The sequence below is a fragment of the Triplophysa dalaica genome, chromosome 13 (assembly GCF_015846415.1).
Source record: "Triplophysa dalaica isolate WHDGS20190420 chromosome 13, ASM1584641v1, whole genome shotgun sequence".
NCBI lineage: Eukaryota > Metazoa > Chordata > Actinopteri > Cypriniformes > Nemacheilidae > Triplophysa > Triplophysa dalaica.
In genome coordinates this window covers 2,931,551-2,949,579 of record NC_079554.1, presented here as the reverse complement: position 1 = coordinate 2,949,579, position 18,029 = coordinate 2,931,551, and the positions used below count along the sequence as shown (strand labels likewise).

At 42.8% G+C, this 18,029-nt stretch overlaps 26 non-coding genes across 26 annotated transcripts; all 26 read left to right on the top strand.

The window, feature by feature from the left end:
- The first annotated feature begins 73 nt into the window (after positions 1-73).
- trnai-uau (transfer RNA isoleucine (anticodon UAU)) lies at positions 74-167 on the top strand. The gene is made up of 2 exons: positions 74-111; positions 132-167. It is a non-coding gene; the product is annotated as a tRNA-Ile (tRNA).
- Positions 168-621: 454 nt separating this feature from the next.
- Positions 622-715, top strand: trnai-uau (transfer RNA isoleucine (anticodon UAU)). Its single transcript has 2 exons — positions 622-659; positions 680-715. It is a non-coding gene; the product is annotated as a tRNA-Ile (tRNA).
- A 199-nt stretch (positions 716-914) lies between these two features.
- Positions 915-1,007, top strand: trnai-uau (transfer RNA isoleucine (anticodon UAU)). Its single transcript is given in 2 exon segments — positions 915-952; positions 972-1,007. It is a non-coding gene; the product is annotated as a tRNA-Ile (tRNA).
- An 827-nt stretch (positions 1,008-1,834) lies between these two features.
- Positions 1,835-1,928, top strand: trnai-uau (transfer RNA isoleucine (anticodon UAU)). Its single transcript has 2 exons — positions 1,835-1,872; positions 1,893-1,928. It is a non-coding gene; the product is annotated as a tRNA-Ile (tRNA).
- Positions 1,929-2,861: 933 nt separating this feature from the next.
- On the top strand, positions 2,862-2,955 carry trnai-uau (transfer RNA isoleucine (anticodon UAU)). The gene is made up of 2 exons: positions 2,862-2,899; positions 2,920-2,955. It is a non-coding gene; the product is annotated as a tRNA-Ile (tRNA).
- Positions 2,956-3,595: 640 nt separating this feature from the next.
- On the top strand, positions 3,596-3,689 carry trnai-uau (transfer RNA isoleucine (anticodon UAU)). The gene is made up of 2 exons: positions 3,596-3,633; positions 3,654-3,689. It is a non-coding gene; the product is annotated as a tRNA-Ile (tRNA).
- A 642-nt stretch (positions 3,690-4,331) lies between these two features.
- On the top strand, positions 4,332-4,425 carry trnai-uau (transfer RNA isoleucine (anticodon UAU)). Its single transcript has 2 exons — positions 4,332-4,369; positions 4,390-4,425. It is a non-coding gene; the product is annotated as a tRNA-Ile (tRNA).
- Positions 4,426-5,103: 678 nt separating this feature from the next.
- On the top strand, positions 5,104-5,197 carry trnai-uau (transfer RNA isoleucine (anticodon UAU)). The gene is made up of 2 exons: positions 5,104-5,141; positions 5,162-5,197. It is a non-coding gene; the product is annotated as a tRNA-Ile (tRNA).
- Positions 5,198-6,131: 934 nt separating this feature from the next.
- Positions 6,132-6,225, top strand: trnai-uau (transfer RNA isoleucine (anticodon UAU)). The gene is made up of 2 exons: positions 6,132-6,169; positions 6,190-6,225. It is a non-coding gene; the product is annotated as a tRNA-Ile (tRNA).
- Positions 6,226-7,159: 934 nt separating this feature from the next.
- trnai-uau (transfer RNA isoleucine (anticodon UAU)) lies at positions 7,160-7,253 on the top strand. The gene is made up of 2 exons: positions 7,160-7,197; positions 7,218-7,253. It is a non-coding gene; the product is annotated as a tRNA-Ile (tRNA).
- Positions 7,254-8,188: 935 nt separating this feature from the next.
- trnai-uau (transfer RNA isoleucine (anticodon UAU)) lies at positions 8,189-8,282 on the top strand. Its single transcript has 2 exons — positions 8,189-8,226; positions 8,247-8,282. It is a non-coding gene; the product is annotated as a tRNA-Ile (tRNA).
- Positions 8,283-8,924: 642 nt separating this feature from the next.
- Positions 8,925-9,018, top strand: trnai-uau (transfer RNA isoleucine (anticodon UAU)). The gene is made up of 2 exons: positions 8,925-8,962; positions 8,983-9,018. It is a non-coding gene; the product is annotated as a tRNA-Ile (tRNA).
- A 386-nt stretch (positions 9,019-9,404) lies between these two features.
- trnai-uau (transfer RNA isoleucine (anticodon UAU)) lies at positions 9,405-9,498 on the top strand. The gene is made up of 2 exons: positions 9,405-9,442; positions 9,463-9,498. It is a non-coding gene; the product is annotated as a tRNA-Ile (tRNA).
- Positions 9,499-9,952: 454 nt separating this feature from the next.
- Positions 9,953-10,046, top strand: trnai-uau (transfer RNA isoleucine (anticodon UAU)). The gene is made up of 2 exons: positions 9,953-9,990; positions 10,011-10,046. It is a non-coding gene; the product is annotated as a tRNA-Ile (tRNA).
- Positions 10,047-10,687: 641 nt separating this feature from the next.
- On the top strand, positions 10,688-10,781 carry trnai-uau (transfer RNA isoleucine (anticodon UAU)). Its single transcript has 2 exons — positions 10,688-10,725; positions 10,746-10,781. It is a non-coding gene; the product is annotated as a tRNA-Ile (tRNA).
- Positions 10,782-11,235: 454 nt separating this feature from the next.
- Positions 11,236-11,329, top strand: trnai-uau (transfer RNA isoleucine (anticodon UAU)). Its single transcript has 2 exons — positions 11,236-11,273; positions 11,294-11,329. It is a non-coding gene; the product is annotated as a tRNA-Ile (tRNA).
- A 642-nt stretch (positions 11,330-11,971) lies between these two features.
- On the top strand, positions 11,972-12,065 carry trnai-uau (transfer RNA isoleucine (anticodon UAU)). Its single transcript has 2 exons — positions 11,972-12,009; positions 12,030-12,065. It is a non-coding gene; the product is annotated as a tRNA-Ile (tRNA).
- A 641-nt stretch (positions 12,066-12,706) lies between these two features.
- On the top strand, positions 12,707-12,800 carry trnai-uau (transfer RNA isoleucine (anticodon UAU)). The gene is made up of 2 exons: positions 12,707-12,744; positions 12,765-12,800. It is a non-coding gene; the product is annotated as a tRNA-Ile (tRNA).
- A 641-nt stretch (positions 12,801-13,441) lies between these two features.
- trnai-uau (transfer RNA isoleucine (anticodon UAU)) lies at positions 13,442-13,535 on the top strand. Its single transcript has 2 exons — positions 13,442-13,479; positions 13,500-13,535. It is a non-coding gene; the product is annotated as a tRNA-Ile (tRNA).
- Positions 13,536-13,988: 453 nt separating this feature from the next.
- trnai-uau (transfer RNA isoleucine (anticodon UAU)) lies at positions 13,989-14,082 on the top strand. Its single transcript has 2 exons — positions 13,989-14,026; positions 14,047-14,082. It is a non-coding gene; the product is annotated as a tRNA-Ile (tRNA).
- Positions 14,083-14,724: 642 nt separating this feature from the next.
- trnai-uau (transfer RNA isoleucine (anticodon UAU)) lies at positions 14,725-14,818 on the top strand. The gene is made up of 2 exons: positions 14,725-14,762; positions 14,783-14,818. It is a non-coding gene; the product is annotated as a tRNA-Ile (tRNA).
- A 642-nt stretch (positions 14,819-15,460) lies between these two features.
- On the top strand, positions 15,461-15,554 carry trnai-uau (transfer RNA isoleucine (anticodon UAU)). The gene is made up of 2 exons: positions 15,461-15,498; positions 15,519-15,554. It is a non-coding gene; the product is annotated as a tRNA-Ile (tRNA).
- Positions 15,555-16,033: 479 nt separating this feature from the next.
- Positions 16,034-16,127, top strand: trnai-uau (transfer RNA isoleucine (anticodon UAU)). Its single transcript has 2 exons — positions 16,034-16,071; positions 16,092-16,127. It is a non-coding gene; the product is annotated as a tRNA-Ile (tRNA).
- A 385-nt stretch (positions 16,128-16,512) lies between these two features.
- trnai-uau (transfer RNA isoleucine (anticodon UAU)) lies at positions 16,513-16,606 on the top strand. Its single transcript has 2 exons — positions 16,513-16,550; positions 16,571-16,606. It is a non-coding gene; the product is annotated as a tRNA-Ile (tRNA).
- A 933-nt stretch (positions 16,607-17,539) lies between these two features.
- On the top strand, positions 17,540-17,633 carry trnai-uau (transfer RNA isoleucine (anticodon UAU)). The gene is made up of 2 exons: positions 17,540-17,577; positions 17,598-17,633. It is a non-coding gene; the product is annotated as a tRNA-Ile (tRNA).
- A 197-nt stretch (positions 17,634-17,830) lies between these two features.
- trnai-uau (transfer RNA isoleucine (anticodon UAU)) lies at positions 17,831-17,924 on the top strand. Its single transcript has 2 exons — positions 17,831-17,868; positions 17,889-17,924. It is a non-coding gene; the product is annotated as a tRNA-Ile (tRNA).
- The last annotated feature ends 105 nt before the right edge of the window (positions 17,925-18,029 follow it).

The window sequence follows — 18,029 nt, the reverse complement described above, 5'->3', positions numbered from 1 at the left end:
ATGTGGAGTCTTTTTGAGATTGGTAATTTTTGCAAATGTATTTTAAGATCTTTTATCATTTAAGGAAGAGCAGGCTCCAGTGGCGCAATCGGTCAGCGCGCGGTACTTATAAGACAGTATGCAGCAGGGCAATGCCGAGGTTGTGAGTTCGAGCCTCACCTGGAGCAAATAATTTAGTTTCTCTGGTGGCGCAATCTATCAGTGCAAGTTACTTATTAGGCAGTTTATAGCAAGCCAATGTCGTTTCAGCCTCACCTAGAGCATAACTTGCACATTCTAAAATCTTTCAACAATGTAAAGTCTTTTTGAGACTGGGACTTTGTGCAACGCTGCAGTGGCGCAATCGGTCAGCGCGGGGTACTTATAAGACAGTATGCAGCTTGGCAATGCCGAGGTTGTGAGGTCGAGCCTCCCCTGGAGCAAATAATATAGTTTCTCAAGTGGCACAATCTGTCGGTGCAAGTTACTCATTAGGCAGTTTGCAGCAAGCCAATCTCGTTTTAGCCTCTCCTAGAGCAAAGCTTTCACATTCTAAATAACTTTCAACAATGTGGAGTCTTTTTGAGATTGGTAATTTTTGCAAATGTATTTTAAGATCTTTTATCGTCTAAGGAAGACCAGGCTCCAGTGGCGCAATCGGTCAGCGCGCGGTACTTATAAGACAGTATGCAGCAGGGCAATGCTGAGGTTGTGAGTTCGAGCCTCACCTGGAGCAAATAGTTTAGTTTCGCCAGTGGCTCAATCTATCGGTGCAAGTTACTCATTAGGCAGTTTGCAGCAAGCCAATCTCGTTTTAGCCTCTCCTAGAGCAAAGCTTTCACATTCTAAATAACTTTCAACAATGTGGAGTCTTTTTGAGATTGGTAATTTTTGCAAATGTATTTTAAGATCTTTTATCGTCTAAGGAAGACAAGGCTCCAGTGGCGCAATCGGTCAGCGCGCGGTACTTATAAGACAGTATGCAGCAGGGCATGCCGAGGTTGTGAGTTCGAGCCTCACCTGGAGCAAATAGTTTAGTTTCGCCAGTGGCTCAATCTATAGGTGCAAGTTACTCATTAGGCAGTTTGCAGCAAGCCAATGTCGTTTCAGCCTCACCTAGAACATGGATTTCACATTCTAAAATCTTTCATCAATATGAAGTCTTATTGAGACTGGGAATTTGCGAAAATGCAATTAAGGATCTGTTATCATCTAAGAAGATTCAATCTCCAGTGGCTCAATCTATCGGTGCAAGTTACTCATTAGGCAGTTTATAGCAAGCCAATGTCGTTTCAGCCTCACCTAGAGCATAACTTTCACATTCTAAAATCTTTCAACAATGTGAAGTCTTATTGAGACTTGGACTTTGTGCAACCCTGCAGTGGCGCAATCGGTCAGCGCGGGGTACTTATAAGACAGTATGCAGCTTTGCAATGCCGAGGTTGTGAGGTCGAGCCTCCCCTGGAGCAAATAGTATAGTTTCTCAAGTGGCACAATCTGTCGGTGCAAGTTACTCATTAGGCAGTTTGCAGCAAGCCAATGTCGTTTTAGCCTCTCCTAGAGCATAGCTTTCACAATCTAAATAACTTTCAAAAATTTGGAGTCTTTTTGAGATTGGGAATTTGCGAAAATGCAATTAAGGATCTGTTATCATCTAAGAATTTTAAAGCACCAGTGGCTCAATCTATCGGTGCAAGTTACTCATTAGGCAGTTTGCAGCAAGCCAATCTCGTTTTAGCCTCTCCTAGAGCAAAGCTTTCACATTCTAAATAACTTTCAACAATGTGGAGTCTTTTTGAGATTGGTAATTTTTGCAAATGTATTTTAAGATCTTTTATCGTCTAAGGAAGACCAGGCTCCAGTGGCGCAATCGGTCAGCGCGCGGTACTTATAAGACAGTATGCAGCAGGGCAATGCCGAGGTTGTGAGTTCGAGCCTCACCTGGAGCAAATAATTTAGTTTCTCTGGTGGCGCAATCTATCAGTGCAAGTTACTTATTAGGCAGTTTGTAGCAAGCCAATGTCGTTTCAGCCTCACCTAGAGCATAACTTTCACATTCTAAAATCTTTCAACAATGTGAAGTCTTATTGAGACTGGGACTTTGTGCAATGCTGCAGTGGCGCAATCGGTCAGCGCGGGGTACTTATAAGACAGTATGCAGCTTAGCAATGCCGAGGTTGTGAGGTCGAGCCTCCCCTGGAGCAAATAATATAGTTTCTCAAGTGGCACAATCTGTCGGTGCAAGTTACTCATTAGGCAGTTTGCAGCAAGCCAATGTCGTTTTAGCGTCTCCTAGAGCATAGCTTTCACAATCTAAATAACTTTCAAAAATTTGGAGTCTTTTTGAGATTGGGAATTTGCGAAAATGCAATTAAGGATCTGTTATCATCTAAGAATTTTCAAGCTCCAGTGGCTCAATCTATCGGTTCAAGTTACTCATTAGGCAGTTTGCAGCAAGCCAATCTCGTTTTAGCCTCTCCTAGAGCAAAGCTTTCACATTCTAAATAACTTTCAACAATGTGGAGTCTTTTTGAGATTGGTAATTTTTGCAAATGTATTTTAAGATCTTTTATCGTCTAAGGAAGACCAGGCTACATTGGCGCAATCGGTCAGCGCGCGGTACTTATAAGACATTATGCAGCAGGGCAATGCCGAGGTTGTGAGTTCGAGCCTCACCTGGAGCAAATAATTTATTTTCTCAAGTGGCACAATCTGTCAGCGCAAGTTACTCATGAGGCAGTTTGCAACAAGCCAATGTCGTTTCAGCCTCACCTAGAGCATGGATTTCAGATTCTAAAATCTTTCAACAATGTGAAGTCTTATTAAAATTGGGAATTTTTGCAAATGTATTTTAAGATCTTTTATCATCTAAGGAAGAGCAGGCTCCAGTGGTGCAATCGGTCAGCGCGCGGTACTTATAAGACAGTATGCAGCAGGCCAATGCCGAGGTTGTGAGTTCGAGCCTCACCTGGAGCAAATAATTTAGTTTCTCTGGTGGCGCAATCTATCGGTGCAAGTTACTCATTAGGCAGTTTGCAGCAAGCCAATGTCGGTTCAGCCTCACCTAGAGCATAACTTTCACATTCTAAAATCTTTCAACAATGTGAAGTCTTATTGAGACTGGGACTTTGTGCAACGCTGCAGTGGCGCAATCGGTCAGCGCGGGGTACTTATAAGACAGTATGCAGCTTAGCAATGCCGAGGTTGTGAGGTCGAGCCTCCCCTGGAGCAAATAATATAGTTTCTCAAGTGGCCAATCTGTCGGTGCAAGTTACTCATTAGGCAGTTTGCAGCAAGCCAATGTCGTTTTAGCCTCTCCTAGAGCGTAGCTTTCACAATCTAAATAACTTTCAAGAATTTTGAGTCTTTTTGAGATTCGGAATTTGCGAAAATGCAATTAAGGATCTGTTATCATCTAAGAATTTTCAAGCTCCAGTGGCTCAATCTATCGGTGCAAGTTACTCATTAGGCAGTTTGCAGCAAGCCAATCTCGTTTTAGCCTCTCCTAGAGCAAAGCTTTCACATTCTAAATAACTTTCAACAATGTGGAGTCTTTTTGAGATTGGTAATTTTTGCAAATGTATTTTAAGATCTTTTATCATCTAAGGAAGAGCAGGCTCCAGTGGCGCAATCGGTCAGCGCGCGGTACTTATAAGACAGTATGCAGCAGGGCAATGCCGAGGTTGTGAGTTCGAGCCTCACCTGGAGCAAATAATTTAGTTTCTCTGGTGGCGCAATCTATCAGTGCAAGTTACTTATTAGGCAGTTTGTAGCAAGCCAATGTCGTTTCAGCCTCACCTAGAGCATAACTTTCACATTCTAAAATCTTTCAACAATGTGAAGTCTTATTGAGACTGGGACTTTGTGCAACGCTGCAGTGGCGCAATCGGTCAGCGCGGGGTACTTATAAGACAGTATGCAGCTTAGCAATGCCGAGGTTGTGAGGTCGAGCCTCCCCTGGAGCAAATAATATAGTTTCTCAAGTGGCACAATCTGTCGGTGCAAGTTACTCATTAGGCAGTTTGCAGCAAGCCAATGTCGTTTTAGCCTCTCCTAGAGCAAAGCTTTCACATTCTAAATAACTTTCAAAAATTTGGAGTCTTTTTGAGATTCGGAATTTGCGAAAATGCAATTAAGGATCTGTTATCATCTAAGAATTTTCAAGCTCCAGTGGCTCAATCTATCGGTGCAAGTTACTCATTAGGCAGTTTGCAGCAAGCCAATCTCGTTTTAGCCTCTCCTAGAGCAAAGCTTTCACATTCTAAATAACTTTCAACAATGTGGAGTCTTTTTGAGATTGGTAATTTTTTGCAAATGTATTTTAAGATCTTTTATCATCTAAGGAAGAGCAGGCTCCAGTGGCGCAATCGGTCAGCGCGCGGTACTTATAAGACAGTATGCAGCAGGGCAATGCCGAGGTTGTGAGTTCGAGCCTCACCTGGAGCAAATAATTTATTTTCTCAAGTGGCACAATCTGTCAGCGCAAGTTACTCATGAGGCAGTTAGCAACAAGCCAATGTCGTTTCAGCCTCACCTAGAGCATGGATTTCACATTCTAAAATCTTTCAACAATGTGAAGTCTTATTAAAATTGGGAATTTTTGCAAATGTATTTTAAGATCTTTTATCATCTAAGGAAGAGCAGGCTCCAGTGGTGCAATCGGTCAGCGCGCGGTACTTATAAGACAGTATGCAGCTTAGCAATGCCGAGGTTGTGAGGTCGAGCCTCCCCTGGAGCAAATAATATAGTTTCTCAAGTGGCACAATCTGTCGGTGCAAGTTACTCATTAGGCAGTTTGCAGCAAGCCAATGTCGTTTTAGCCTCTCCTAGAGCATAGCTTTCACAATCTAAATAACTTTCAAAAATTTGGAGTCTTTTTGAGATTCGGAATTTGCGAAAATGCAATTAAGGATCTGTTATCATCTAAGAATTTTCAAGCTCCAGTGGCTCAATCTATCGGTGCAAGTTACTCATTAGGCAGTTTGCAGCAAGCCAATCTCGTTTTAGCCTCTCCTAGAGCAAAGCTTTCACATTCTAAATAACTTTCAACAATGTGGAGTCTTTTTGAGATTGGTAATTTTTGCAAATGTATTTTAAGATCTTTTATCATTTAAGGAAGAGCAGGCTCCAGTGGCGCAATCGGTCAGCGCGCGGTACTTATAAGACAGTATGCAGCAGGGCAATGCCGAGGTTGTGAGTTCGAGCCTCACCTGGAGCAAATAATTTAGTTTCTCTGGTGGCGCAATCTATCAGTGCAAGTTACTTATTAGGCAGTTTGTAGCAAGCCAATGTCGTTTCAGCCTCACCTAGAGCATAACTTTCACATTCTAAAATCTTTCAACAATGTGAAGTCTTATTGAGACTGGGACTTTGTGCAACGCTGCAGTGGCGCAATCGGTCAGCGCGGGGTACTTATAAGACAGTATGCAGCTTAGCAATGTCGAGGTTGTGAGGTCGAGCCTCCCCTGGAGCAAATAATATAGTTTCTCAAGTGGCACAATCTGTCGGTGCAAGTTACTCATTAGGCAGTTTGCAGCAAGCCAATGTCGTTTTAGCCTCTCCTAGAGCAAAGCTTTCACATTCTAAATAACTTTCAACAATGTGGAGTCTTTTTGAGATTGGTAATTTTTGCAAATGTATTTTAAGATCTTTTATCGTCTAAGGAAGACCAGGCTCCAGTGGCGCAATCGGTCAGCGCGGGGTACTTATAAGACAGTATGCAGCTTAGCAATGCCGAGGTTGTGAGGTCGAGCCTCCCCTGGAGCAAATAATATAGTTTCTCAAGTGGCACAATCTGTCGGTGCAAGTTACTCATTAGGCAGTTTGCAGCAAGCCAATGTCGTTTTAGCCTCTCCTAGAGCATAGCTTTCACAATCTAAATAACTTTCAAAAATTTGGAGTCTTTTTGAGATTCGGAATTTGCGAAAATGCAATTAAGGATCTGTTATCATCTAAGAATTTTCAAGCTCCAGTGGCTCAATCTATCGGTGCAAGTTACTCATTAGGCAGTTTGCAGCAAGCCAATCTCGTTTTAGCCTCTCCTAGAGCAAAGCTTTCACATTCTAAATAACTTTCAACAATGTGGAGTCTTTTTGAGATTGGTAATTTTTGCAAATGTATTTTAAGATCTTTTATCATTTAAGGAAGAGCAGGCTCCAGTGGCGCAATCGGTCAGCGCGCGGTACTTATAAGACAGTATGCAGCAGGGCAATGCCGAGGTTGTGAGTTCGAGCCTCACCTGGAGCAAATAATTTAGTTTCTCTGGTGGCGCAATCTATCAGTGCAAGTTACTTATTAGGCAGTTTGTAGCAAGCCAATGTCGTTTCAGCCTCACCTAGAGCATAACTTTCACATTCTAAAATCTTTCAACAATGTGAAGTCTTATTGAGACTGGGACTTTGTGCAACGCTGCAGTGGCGCAATCGGTCAGCGCGGGGTACTTATAAGACAGTATGCAGCTTAGCAATGCCGAGGTTGTGAGGTCGAGCCTCCCCTGGAGCAAATAATATAGTTTCTCAAGTGGCACAATCTGTCGGTGCAAGTTACTCATTAGGCAGTTTGCAGCAAGCCAATCTCGTTTTAGCCTCTCCTAGAGCAAAGCTTTCACATTCTAAATAACTTTCAACAATGTGGAGTCTTTTTGAGGTTGGTAATTTTTGCAAATGTATTTTAAGATCTTTTATCGTCTAAGGAAGACCAGGCTCCAGTGGCGCAATCGGTCAGCGCGGGGTACTTATAAGACAGTATGCAGCTTAGCAATGCCGAGGTTGTGAGGTCGAGCCTCCCCTGGAGCAAATAATATAGTTTCTCAAGTGGCACAATCTGTCGGTGCAAGTTACTCATTAGGCAGTTTGCAGCAAGCCAATGTCGTTTTAGCCTCTCCTAGAGCATAGCTTTCACAATCTAAATAACTTTCAAAAATTTGGAGTCTTTTTGAGATTCGGAATTTGCGAAAATGCAATTAAGGATCTGTTATCATCTAAGAATTTTCAAGCTCCAGTGGCTCAATCTATCGGTGCAAGTTACTCATTAGGCAGTTTGCAGCAAGCCAATCTCGTTTTAGCCTCTCCTAGAGCAAAGCTTTCACATTCTAAATAACTTTCAACAATGTGGAGTCTTTTTGAGATTGGTAATTTTTGCAAATGTATTTTAAGATCTTTTATCATTTAAGGAAGAGCAGGCTCCAGTGGCGCAATCGGTCAGCGCGCGGTACTTATAAGACAGTATGCAGCAGGGCAATGCCGAGGTTGTGAGTTCGAGCCTCACCTGGAGCAAATAATTTAGTTTCTCTGGTGGCGCAATCTATCAGTGCAAGTTACTTATTAGGCAGTTTGTAGCAAGCCAATGTCGTTTCAGCCTCACCTAGAGCATAACTTTCACATTCTAAAATCTTTCAACAATGTGAAGTCTTATTGAGACTGGGACTTTGTGCAACGCTGCAGTGGCGCAATCGGTCAGCGCGGGGTACTTATAAGACAGTATGCAGCTTAGCAATGCCGAGGTTGTGAGGTCGAGCCTCCCCTGGAGCAAATAATATAGTTTCTCAAGTGGCACAATCTGTCGGTGCAAGTTACTCATTAGGCAGTTTGCAGCAAGCCAATCTCGTTTTAGCCTCTCCTAGAGCAAAGCTTTCACATTCTAAATAACTTTCAACAATGTGGAGTCTTTTTGAGATTGGTAATTTTTGCAAATGTATTTTAAGATCTTTTATCGTCTAAGGAAGACCAGGCTCCAGTGGCGCAATCGGTCAGCGCGGGGTACTTATAAGACAGTATGCAGCTTAGCAATGCCGAGGTTGTGAGGTCGAGCCTCCCCTGGAGCAAATAATATAGTTTCTCAAGTGGCACAATCTGTCGGTGCAAGTTACTCATTAGGCAGTTTGCAGCAAGCCAATGTCGTTTTAGCCTCTCCTAGAGCATAGCTTTCACAATCTAAATAACTTTCAAAAATTTGGAGTCTTTTTGAGATTCGGAATTTGCGAAAATGCAATTAAGGATCTGTTATCATCTAAGAATTTTCAAGCTCCAGTGGCTCAATCTATCGGTGCAAGTTACTCATTAGGCAGTTTGCAGCAAGCCAATCTCGTTTTAGCCTCTCCTAGAGCAAAGCTTTCACATTCTAAATAACTTTCAACAATGTGGAGTCTTTTTGAGATTGGTAATTTTTTGCAAATGTATTTTAAGATCTTTTATCATCTAAGGAAGAGCAGGCTCCAGTGGCGCAATCGGTCAGCGCGCGGTACTTATAAGACAGTATGCAGCAGGGCAATGCCGAGGTTGTGAGTTCGAGCCTCACCTGGAGCAAATAATTTAGTTTCTCTGGTGGCGCAATCTATCAGTGCAAGTTACTTATTAGGCAGTTTGTAGCAAGCCAATGTCGTTTCAGCCTCACCTAGAGCATAACTTTCACATTCTAAAATCTTTCAACAATGTGAAGTCTTATTGAGACTGGGACTTTGTGCAACGCTGCAGTGGCGCAATCGGTCAGCGCGGGGTACTTATAAGACAGTATGCAGCTTAGCAATGCCGAGGTTGTGAGGTCGAGCCTCCCCTGGAGCAAATAATATAGTTTCTCAAGTGGCACAATCTGTCGGTGCAAGTTACTCATTAGGCAGTTTGCAGCAAGCCAATGTCGTTTTAGCCTCTCCTAGAGCAAAGCTTTCACATTCTAAATAACTTTCAAAAGTTTGAAGTCTTTTTGAGATTCGGAATTTGCGAAAATGCAATTAAGGATCTGTTATCATCTAAGAATTTTCAAGCTCCAGTGGCTCAATCTATCGGTGCAAGTTACTCATTAGGCAGTTTGCAGCAAGCCAATCTCGTTTTAGCCTCTCCTAGAGCAAAGCTTTCACATTCTAAATAACTTTCAACAATGTGGAGTCTTTTTGAGATTGGTAATTTTTTGCAAATGTATTTTAAGATCTTTTATCATCTAAGGAAGAGCAGGCTACAGTGGCGCAATCGGTCAGCGCGCGGTACTTATAAGACAGTATGCAGCAGGGCAATGCCGAGGTTGTGAGTTCGAGCCTCACCTGGAGCAAATAATTTAGTTTCTCAAGTGGCACAATCTGTCGGTGCAAGTTACTCATTAGGCAGCTTGCAGCAAGCCAATGTCGTTTTAGCCTCTCCTAGAGCAAAGCTTTCACATTCTAAATAACTTTAAACAATGTGGAGTCTTTTTGAGATTGGGAATTTGCGAAAATGCAATTAAGGATCTGTTATCATCTAAGAATTTTCAATCTCCAGTGGCTCAATCTATCGGTGAAAGTTACTCATTAGGCAGTTTGAAGCAAGCCAATCTCGTTTTAGCCTCTCCTAGAGCAAAGCTTTCACATTCTAAATAACTTTCAACAATGTGGAGTCTTTTTGAGATTGGTAATTTTTGCAAATGTATTTTAAGATCTTTTATCATTTAAGGAAGAGCAGGCTCCAGTGGCGCAATCGGTCAGCGCGCGGTACTTATAAGACAGTATGCAGCAGGGCAATGCCGAGGTTGTGAGTTCGAGCCTCACCTGGAGCAAATAATTTAGTTTCTCTGGTGGCGCAATCTATCAGTGCAAGTTACTTATTAGGCAGTTTGTAGCAAGCCAATGTCGTTTCAGCCTCACCTAGAGCATAACTTTCACATTCTAAAATCTTTCAACAATGTGAAGTCTTATTGAGACTGGGACTTTGTGCAACGCTGCAGTGGCGCAATCGGTCAGCGCGGGGTACTTATAAGACAGTATGCAGCTTAGCAATGCCGAGGTTGTGAGGTCGAGCCTCCCCTGGAGCAAATAATATAGTTTCTCAAGTGGCACAATCTGTCGGTGCAAGTTACTCATTAGGCAGTTTGCAGCAAGCCAATCTCGTTTTAGCCTCTCCTAGAGCAAAGCTTTCACATTCTAAATAACTTTCAACAATGTGGAGTCTTTTTGAGATTGGTAATTTTTGCAAATGTATTTTAAGATCTTTTATCGTCTAAGGGAGACCAGGCTCCAGTGGCGCAATCGGTCAGCGCGCGGTACTTATAAGACAGTATGCAGCAGGGCAATGCCGAGGTTGTGAGTTCGAGCCTCACCTGGAGCAAATAGTTTAGTTTCGCCAGTGGCTCAATCTATCGGTGCAAGTTACTCATTAGGCAGTTTGCAGCAAGCCAATGTCGTTTCAGCCTCACCTAGAACATGGATTTCACATTCTAAAATCTTTCATCAATATGAAGTCTTACTGAGACTGGGACTTTGTGCAACGCTGCAGTGGCGCAATCGGTCAGCGCGGGGTACTTATAAGACAGTATGCAGCTTAGCAATGCCGAGGTTGTGAGGTCGAGCCTCCCCTGGAGCAAATAATATAGTTTCTCAAGTGGCACAATCTGTCGGTGCAAGTTACTCATTAGGCAGTTTGCAGCAAGCCAATGTCGTTTTAGCCTCTCCTAGAGCATAGCTTTCACAATCTAAATAACTTTCAAAAATTTGGAGTCTTTTTGAGATTCGGAATTTGCGAAAATGCAATTAAGGATCTGTTATCATCTAAGAATTTTCAAGCTCCAGTGGCTCAATCTATCGGTGCAAGTTACTCATTAGGCAGTTTGCAGCAAGCCAATCTCGTTTTAGCCTCTCCTAGAGCAAAGCTTTCACATTCTAAATAACTTTCAACAATGTGGAGTCTTTTTGAGATTGGTAATTTTTGCAAATGTATTTTAAGATCTTTTATCATTTAAGGAAGAGCAGGCTCCAGTGGCGCAATCGGTCAGCGCGCGGTACTTATAAGACAGTATGCAGCAGGGCAATGCCGAGGTTGTGAGTTCGAGCCTCACCTGGAGCAAATAATTTAGTTTCTCTGGTGGCGCAATCTATCAGTGCAAGTTACTTATTAGGCAGTTTGTAGCAAGCCAATGTCGTTTCAGCCTCACCTAGAGCATAACTTTCACATTCTAAAATCTTTCAACAATGTGAAGTCTTATTGAGACTGGGACTTTGTGCAACGCTGCAGTGGCGCAATCGGTCAGCGCGGGGTACTTATAAGACAGTATGCAGCTTAGCAATGCCGAGGTTGTGAGGTCGAGCCTCCCCTGGAGCAAATAATATAGTTTCTCAAGTGGCACAATCTGTCGGTGCAAGTTACTCATTAGGCAGTTTGCAGCAAGCCAATCTCGTTTTAGCCTCTCCTAGAGCAAAGCTTTCACATTCTAAATAACTTTCAACAATGTGGAGTCTTTTTGAGATTGGTAATTTTTGCAAATGTCTTTTAAGATCTTTTATCGTCTAAGGAAGACCAGGCTCCAGTGGCGCAATCGGTCAGCGCGCGGTACTTATAAGACAGTATGCAGCAGGGCAATGCCGAGGTTGTGAGTTCGAGCCTCACCTGGAGCAAATAGTTTAGTTTCGCCAGTGGCTCAATCTATCGGTGCAAGTTACTCATTAGGCAGTTTGCAGCAAGCCAATGTCGTTTCAGCCTCACCTAGAACATGGATTTCACATTCTAAAATCTTTCATCAATATGAAGTCTTATTGAGACTGGGACTTTGTGCAACGCTGCAGTGGCGCAATCGGTCAGCGCGGGGTACTTATAAGACAGTATGCAGCTTAGCAATGCCGAGGTTGTGAGGTCGAGCCTCCCCTGGAGCAAATAATATAGTTTCTCAAGTGGCACAATCTGTCGTTGCAAGTTACTCATTAGGCAGTTTGCAGCAAGCCAATGTCGTTTTAGCCTCTCCTAGAGCATAGCTTTCACAATCTAAATAACTTTCAAAAATTTGGAGTCTTTTTGAGATTCGGAATTTGCGAAAATGCAATTAAGGATCTGTTATCATCTAAGAATTTTCAAGCTCCAGTGGCTCAATCTATCGGTGCAAGTTACTCATTAGGCAGTTTGCAGCAAGCCAATCTCGTTTTAGCCTCTCCTAGAGCAAAGCTTTCACATTCTAAATAACTTTCAACAATGTGGAGTCTTTTTGAGATTGGTAATTTTTTGCAAATGTATTTTAAGATCTTTTATCATCTAAGGAAGAGCAGGCTCCAGTGGCGCAATCGGTCAGCGCGCGGTACTTATAAGACAGTATGCAGCAGGGCAATGCCGAGGTTGTGAGTTCGAGCCTCACCTGGAGCAAATAATTTAGTTTCTCTGGTGGCGCAATCTATCAGTGCAAGTTACTTATTAGGCAGTTTGTAGCAAGCCAATGTCGTTTCAGCCTCACCTAGAGCATAACTTTCACATTCTAAAATCTTTCAACAATGTGAAGTCTTATTGAGACTGGGACTTTGTGCAACGCTGCAGTGGCGCAATCGGTCAGCGCGGGGTACTTATAAGACAGTATGCAGCTTAGCAATGCCGAGGTTGTGAGGTCGAGCCTCCCCTGGAGCAAATAATATAGTTTCTCAAGTGGCACAATCTGTCGGTGCAAGTTACTCATTAGGCAGTTTGCAGCAAGCCAATGTCGTTTTAGCCTCTCCTAGAGCAAAGCTTTCACATTCTAAATAACTTTCAAAAATTTGAAGTCTTTTTGAGATTCGGAATTTGCGAAAATGCAATTAAGGATCTGTTATCATCTAAGAATTTTCAAGCTCCAGTGGCTCAATCTATCGGTGCAAGTTACTCATTAGGCAGTTTGCAGCAAGCCAATCTCGTTTTAGCCTCTCCTAGAGCAAAGCTTTCACATTCTAAATAACTTTCAACAATGTGGAGTCTTTTTGAGATTGGTAATTTTTGCAAATGTATTTTAAGATCTTTTATCGTCTAAGGGAGACCAGGCTCCAGTGGCGCAATCGGTCAGCGCGCGGTACTTATAAGACAGTATGCAGCAGGGCAATGCCGAGGTTGTGAGTTCGAGCCTCACCTGGAGCAAATAGTTTAGTTTCGCCAGTGGCTCAATCTATCGGTGCAAGTTACTCATTAGGCAGTTTGCAGCAAGCCAATGTCGTTTCAGCCTCACCTAGAACATGGATTTCACATTCTAAAATCTTTCATCAATATGAAGTCTTATTGAGACTGGGACTTTGTGCAACGCTGCAGTGGCGCAATCGGTCAGCGTGGGGTACTTATAAGACAGTATGCAGCTTAGCAATGCCGAGGTTGTGAGGTCGAGCCTCCCCTGGAGCAAATAATATAGTTTCTCAAGTGGCACAATCTGTCGGTGCAAGTTACTCATTAGGCAGTTTGCAGCAAGCCAATGTCGTTTTAGCCTCTCCTAGAGCATAGCTTTCACAATCTAAATAACTTTCAAAAATTTGGAGTCTTTTTGAGATTCGGAATTTGCGAAAATGCAATTAAGGATCTGTTATCATCTAAGAATTTTCAAGCTCCAGTGGCTCAATCTATCGGTGCAAGTTACTCATTAGGCAGTTTGCAGCAAGCCAATCTCGTTTTAGCCTCTCCTAGAGCAAAGCTTTCACATTCTAAATAACTTTCAACAATGTGGAGTCTTTTTGAGATTGGTAATTTTTGCAAATGTATTTTAAGATCTTTTATCATTTAAGGAAGAGCAGGCTCCAGTGGCGCAATCGGTCAGCGCGCGGTACTTATAAGACAGAATGCAGCAGGGCAATGCCGAGGTTGTGAGTTCGAGCCTCACCTGGAGCAAATAATTTAGTTTCTCTGGTGGCGCAATCTATCAGTGCAAGTTACTTATTAGGCAGTTTGTAGCAGCCAATGTCGTTTCAGCCTCACCTAGAGCATAACTTTCACATTCTAAAATCTTTCAACAATGTGAAGTCTTATTGAGACTGGGACTTTGTGCAACGCTGCAGTGGCGCAATCGGTCAGCGCGGGGTACTTATAAGACAGTATGCAGCTTAGCAATGCCGAGGTTGTGAGGTCGAGCCTCCCCTGGAGCAAATAATATAGTTTCTCAAGTGGCACAATCTGTCGGTGCAAGTTACTCATTAGGCAGTTTGCAGCAAGCCAATCTCGTTTTAGCCTCTCCTAGAGCAAAGCTTTCACATTCTAAATAACTTTCAACAATGTGGAGTCTTTTTGAGATTGGTAATTTTTGCAAATGTATTTTAAGATCTTTTATCGTCTAAGGAAGACCAGGCTCCAGTGGCGCAATCGGTCAGCGCGCGGTACTTATAAGACAGTATGCAGCAGGGCAATGCCGAGGTTGTGAGTTCGAGCCTCACCTGGAGCAAATAGTTTAGTTTCGCCAGTGGCTCAATCTATCGGTGCAAGTTACTCATTAGGCAGTTTGCAGCAAGCCAATGTCGTTTCAGCCTCACCTAGAACATGGATTTCACATTCTAAAATCTTTCATCAATATGAAGTCTTATTGAGACTGGGACTTTGTGCAACGCTGCAGTGGCGCAATCGGTCAGCGCGGGGTACTTATAAGACAGTATGCAGCTTAGCAATGCCGAGGTTGTGAGGTCGAGCCTCCCCTGGAGCAAATAATATAGTTTCTCAAGTGGCACAATCTGTCGTTGCAAGTTACTCATTAGGCAGTTTGCAGCAAGCCAATGTCGTTTTAGCCTCTCCTAGAGCATAGCTTTCACAATCTAAATAACTTTCAAAAATTTGGAGTCTTTTTGAGATTCGGAATTTGCGAAAATGCAATTAAGGATCTGTTATCATCTAAGAATTTTCAAGCTCCAGTGGCTCAATCTATCGGTGCAAGTTACTCATTAGGCAGTTTGCAGCAAGCCAATCTCGTTTTAGCCTCTCCTAGAGCAAAGCTTTCACATTCTAAATAACTTTCAACAATGTGGAGTCTTTTTGAGATTGGTAATTTTTTGCAAATGTATTTTAAGATCTTTTATCATCTAAGGAAGAGCAGGCTCCAGTGGCGCAATCGGTCAGCGCGCGGTACTTATAAGACAGTATGCAGCAGGGCAATGCCGAGGTTGTGAGTTCGAGCCTCACCTGGAGCAAATAATTTAGTTTCTCTGGTGGCGCAATCTATCAGTGCAAGTTACTTATTAGGCAGTTTGTAGCAAGCCAATGTCGTTTCAGCCTCACCTAGAGCATAACTTTCACATTCTAAAATCTTTCAACAATGTGAAGTCTTATTGAGACTGGGACTTTGTGCAACGCTGCAGTGGCGCAATCGGTCAGCGCGGGGTACTTATAAGACAGTATGCAGCTTAGCAATGCCGAGGTTGTGAGGTCGAGCCTCCCCTGGAGCAAATAATATAGTTTCTCAAGTGGCACAATCTGTCGGTGCAAGTTACTCATTAGGCAGTTTGCAGCAAGCCAATGTCGTTTTAGCCTCTCCTAGAGCAAAGCTTTCACATTCTAAATAACTTTCAAAAATTTGAAGTCTTTTTGAGATTCGGAATTTGCGAAAATGCAATTAAGGATCTGTTATCATCTAAGAATTTTCAAGCTCCAGTGGCTCAATCTATCGGTGCAAGTTACTCATTAGGCAGTTTGCAGCAAGCCAATCTCGTTTTAGCCTCTCCTAGAGCAAAGCTTTCACATTCTAAATAACTTTCAACAATGTGGAGTCTTTTTGAGATTGGTAATTTTTTGCAAATGTATTTTAAGATCTTTTATCATCTAAGGAAGAGCAGGCTACAGTGGCGCAATCGGTCAGCGCGCGGTACTTATAAGACAGTATGCAGCAGGGCAATGCCGAGGTTGTGAGTTCGAGCCTCACCTGGAGCAAATAATTTATTTTCTCAAGTGGCACAATCTGTCAGCGCAAGTTACTCATGAGGCAGTTTGCAACAAGCCAATGTCGTTTCAGCCTCACCTAGAGCATGGATTTCACATTCTAAAATCTTTCAACAATGTGAAGTCTTATTAAAATTGGGAATTTTTGCAAATGTATTTTAAGATCTTTTATCATCTAAGGAAGAGCAGGCTCCAGTGGTGCAATCGGTCAGCGCGCGGTACTTATAAGACAGTATGCAGCTTAGCAATGCCGAGGTTGTGAGGTCGAGCCTCCCCTGGAGCAAATAATATAGTTTCTCAAGTGGCACAATCTGTCGGTGCAAGTTACTCATTAGGCAGTTTGCAGCTTGCCAATGTCGTTTCAGCCTCACCTAGAGCATGGATTTCACTTTCAACAATGTGAAGTCTTATTAAAATTGGGAATTTTTGCAAATGTATTTTAAGATCTTTTATCATCTAAGGAAGAGCAGGCTCCAGTGGCGCAATCGGTCAGCGCGCGGTACTTATAAGACAGTATGCAGCACGGCAATGCCGAGGTTGTGAGTTCGAGCCTCACCTGCAGCATATAATTTAGTTTCTCTGGTGGCGCAATCTATCGGTGCAAGTTACTCATGAGGCAGTTTGCAGCAAGCCAATGTCGTTTCAGCCTCACCTAGAGCATAGCTTTCACATTCTAAAATCTTTCATCAATGTGAAGTCTTATTGAGACTGGGAATTTGCGAAAATGCAATTAAGGATCTGTTATCATCTAAGAAGATTCAAGCTCCAGTGGCTCAATCTATCGGTGCAAGTTACTCATTAGGCAGTTTGCAGCAAGCCAATCTCGTTTTAGCCTCTCCTAGAGCAAAGCTTTCACATTCTAAATAACTTTCAACAATGTGGAGTCTTTTTGAGATTGGTAATTTTTGCAAATGTATTTTAAGATCTTTTATCATCTAAGGAAGAGCAGGCTCCAGTGTTGCAATCGGTCAGCGCGCGGTACTTATAAGACAGTATGCAGCAGGGCAATGCCGAGGTTGTGAGTTCGAGCCTCACCTGGAGCAAATAATTTAGTTTCTCTGGTGGCGCAATCTATCAGTGCAAGTTACTTATTAGGCAGTTTGTAGCAAGCCAATGTCGTTTCAGCCTCACCTAGAACATGGATTTCACATTCTAAAATCTTTCAACAATGTGAAGTCTTATTGAGACTGGGACTTTGTGCAACGCTGCAGTGGCGCAATCGGTCAGTGCCGGGTACTTATAAGACAGTATGCAGCTTAGCAATGCCGAGGTTGTGAGGTCGAGCCTCCCCTGGAGCAAATAATATAGTTTCTCAAGTGGCACAATCTGTCGGTGCAAGTTACTCATTACGCAGTTTGCAGCAAGCCAATGTCGTTTTAACCTCTCCTAGAGCATAGCTTTCACAATCTAAATAACTTTCAAAAATTTGGAGTCTTTTTGAGATTCGGAATTTGCGAAAATGCAATTAAGGATCTGTTATCATCTAAGAAGATTCAAGCTCCAGTGGCTCAATCTATCGGTGCAAGTTACTCATTAGGCAGTTTGCAGCAAGCCAATCTCGTTTTAGCCTCTCCTAGAGCAAAGCTTTCACATTCTAAATAACTTTCAACAATGTGGAGTCTTTTTGAGATTGGTAATTTTTGCAAATGTATTTTAAGATCTTTTATCGACTAAGGAAGACCAGGCTACATTGGCGCAATCGGTCAGCGCGCGGTACTTATAAGACATTATGCAGCAGGGCAATGCCGAGGTTGTGAGTTCGAGCCTCACCTGGAGCAAATCATTTAGTTTCTCAAGTGGCGCAATCTGTCAGCGCAAGTTACTCATGAGGCAGTTTGCAGCAAGCCAATGTCGTTTCAGCCTCATCTAGAGCATGGATTTCACATTCTAAAATCTTTCAACAATGTGAAGTCTTATTAAAATTGGGAATTTTTGCAAATGTATTTTAAGATCTTTTATCATCTAAGGAAGAGCAGGCTCCAGTGGCGCAATCGGTCAGCGCGCGGTACTTATAAGACAGTATGCAGCAGGCCAATGCCGAGGTTGTGAGTTCGAGCCTCACCTGGAGCAAATAATTTAGTTTCTCTGGTGGCGCAATCTATCGGTGCAAGTTACTCATTAGGCAGTTTGCAGCAAGCCAATGTCGGTTCAGCCTTACCTAGAGCATGTTTTTCACATTCTAAAATCTTTCAACAATGTGAAGTCTTATTAAAATTGGGAATTTTTGCAAATGTATTTTAAGATCTTTTATCACCAAGGAAAAGCAAGCTCCAGTGGCGCAATCGGTCAGCGCGCGGTACTTATAAGACAGTATGCAGCACGGCAATGCCGAGGTTGTGAGTTCGAGCCTCACCTGGAGCAAATAATATAGTTTCTCCAGTGGCGCAATCTGTCGGCGCAAGTTACTCATGAGGCAGTTTGCAGCTAGCCAATGTCGTTTCAGCCTCACCTAGAGCATGGATTTCA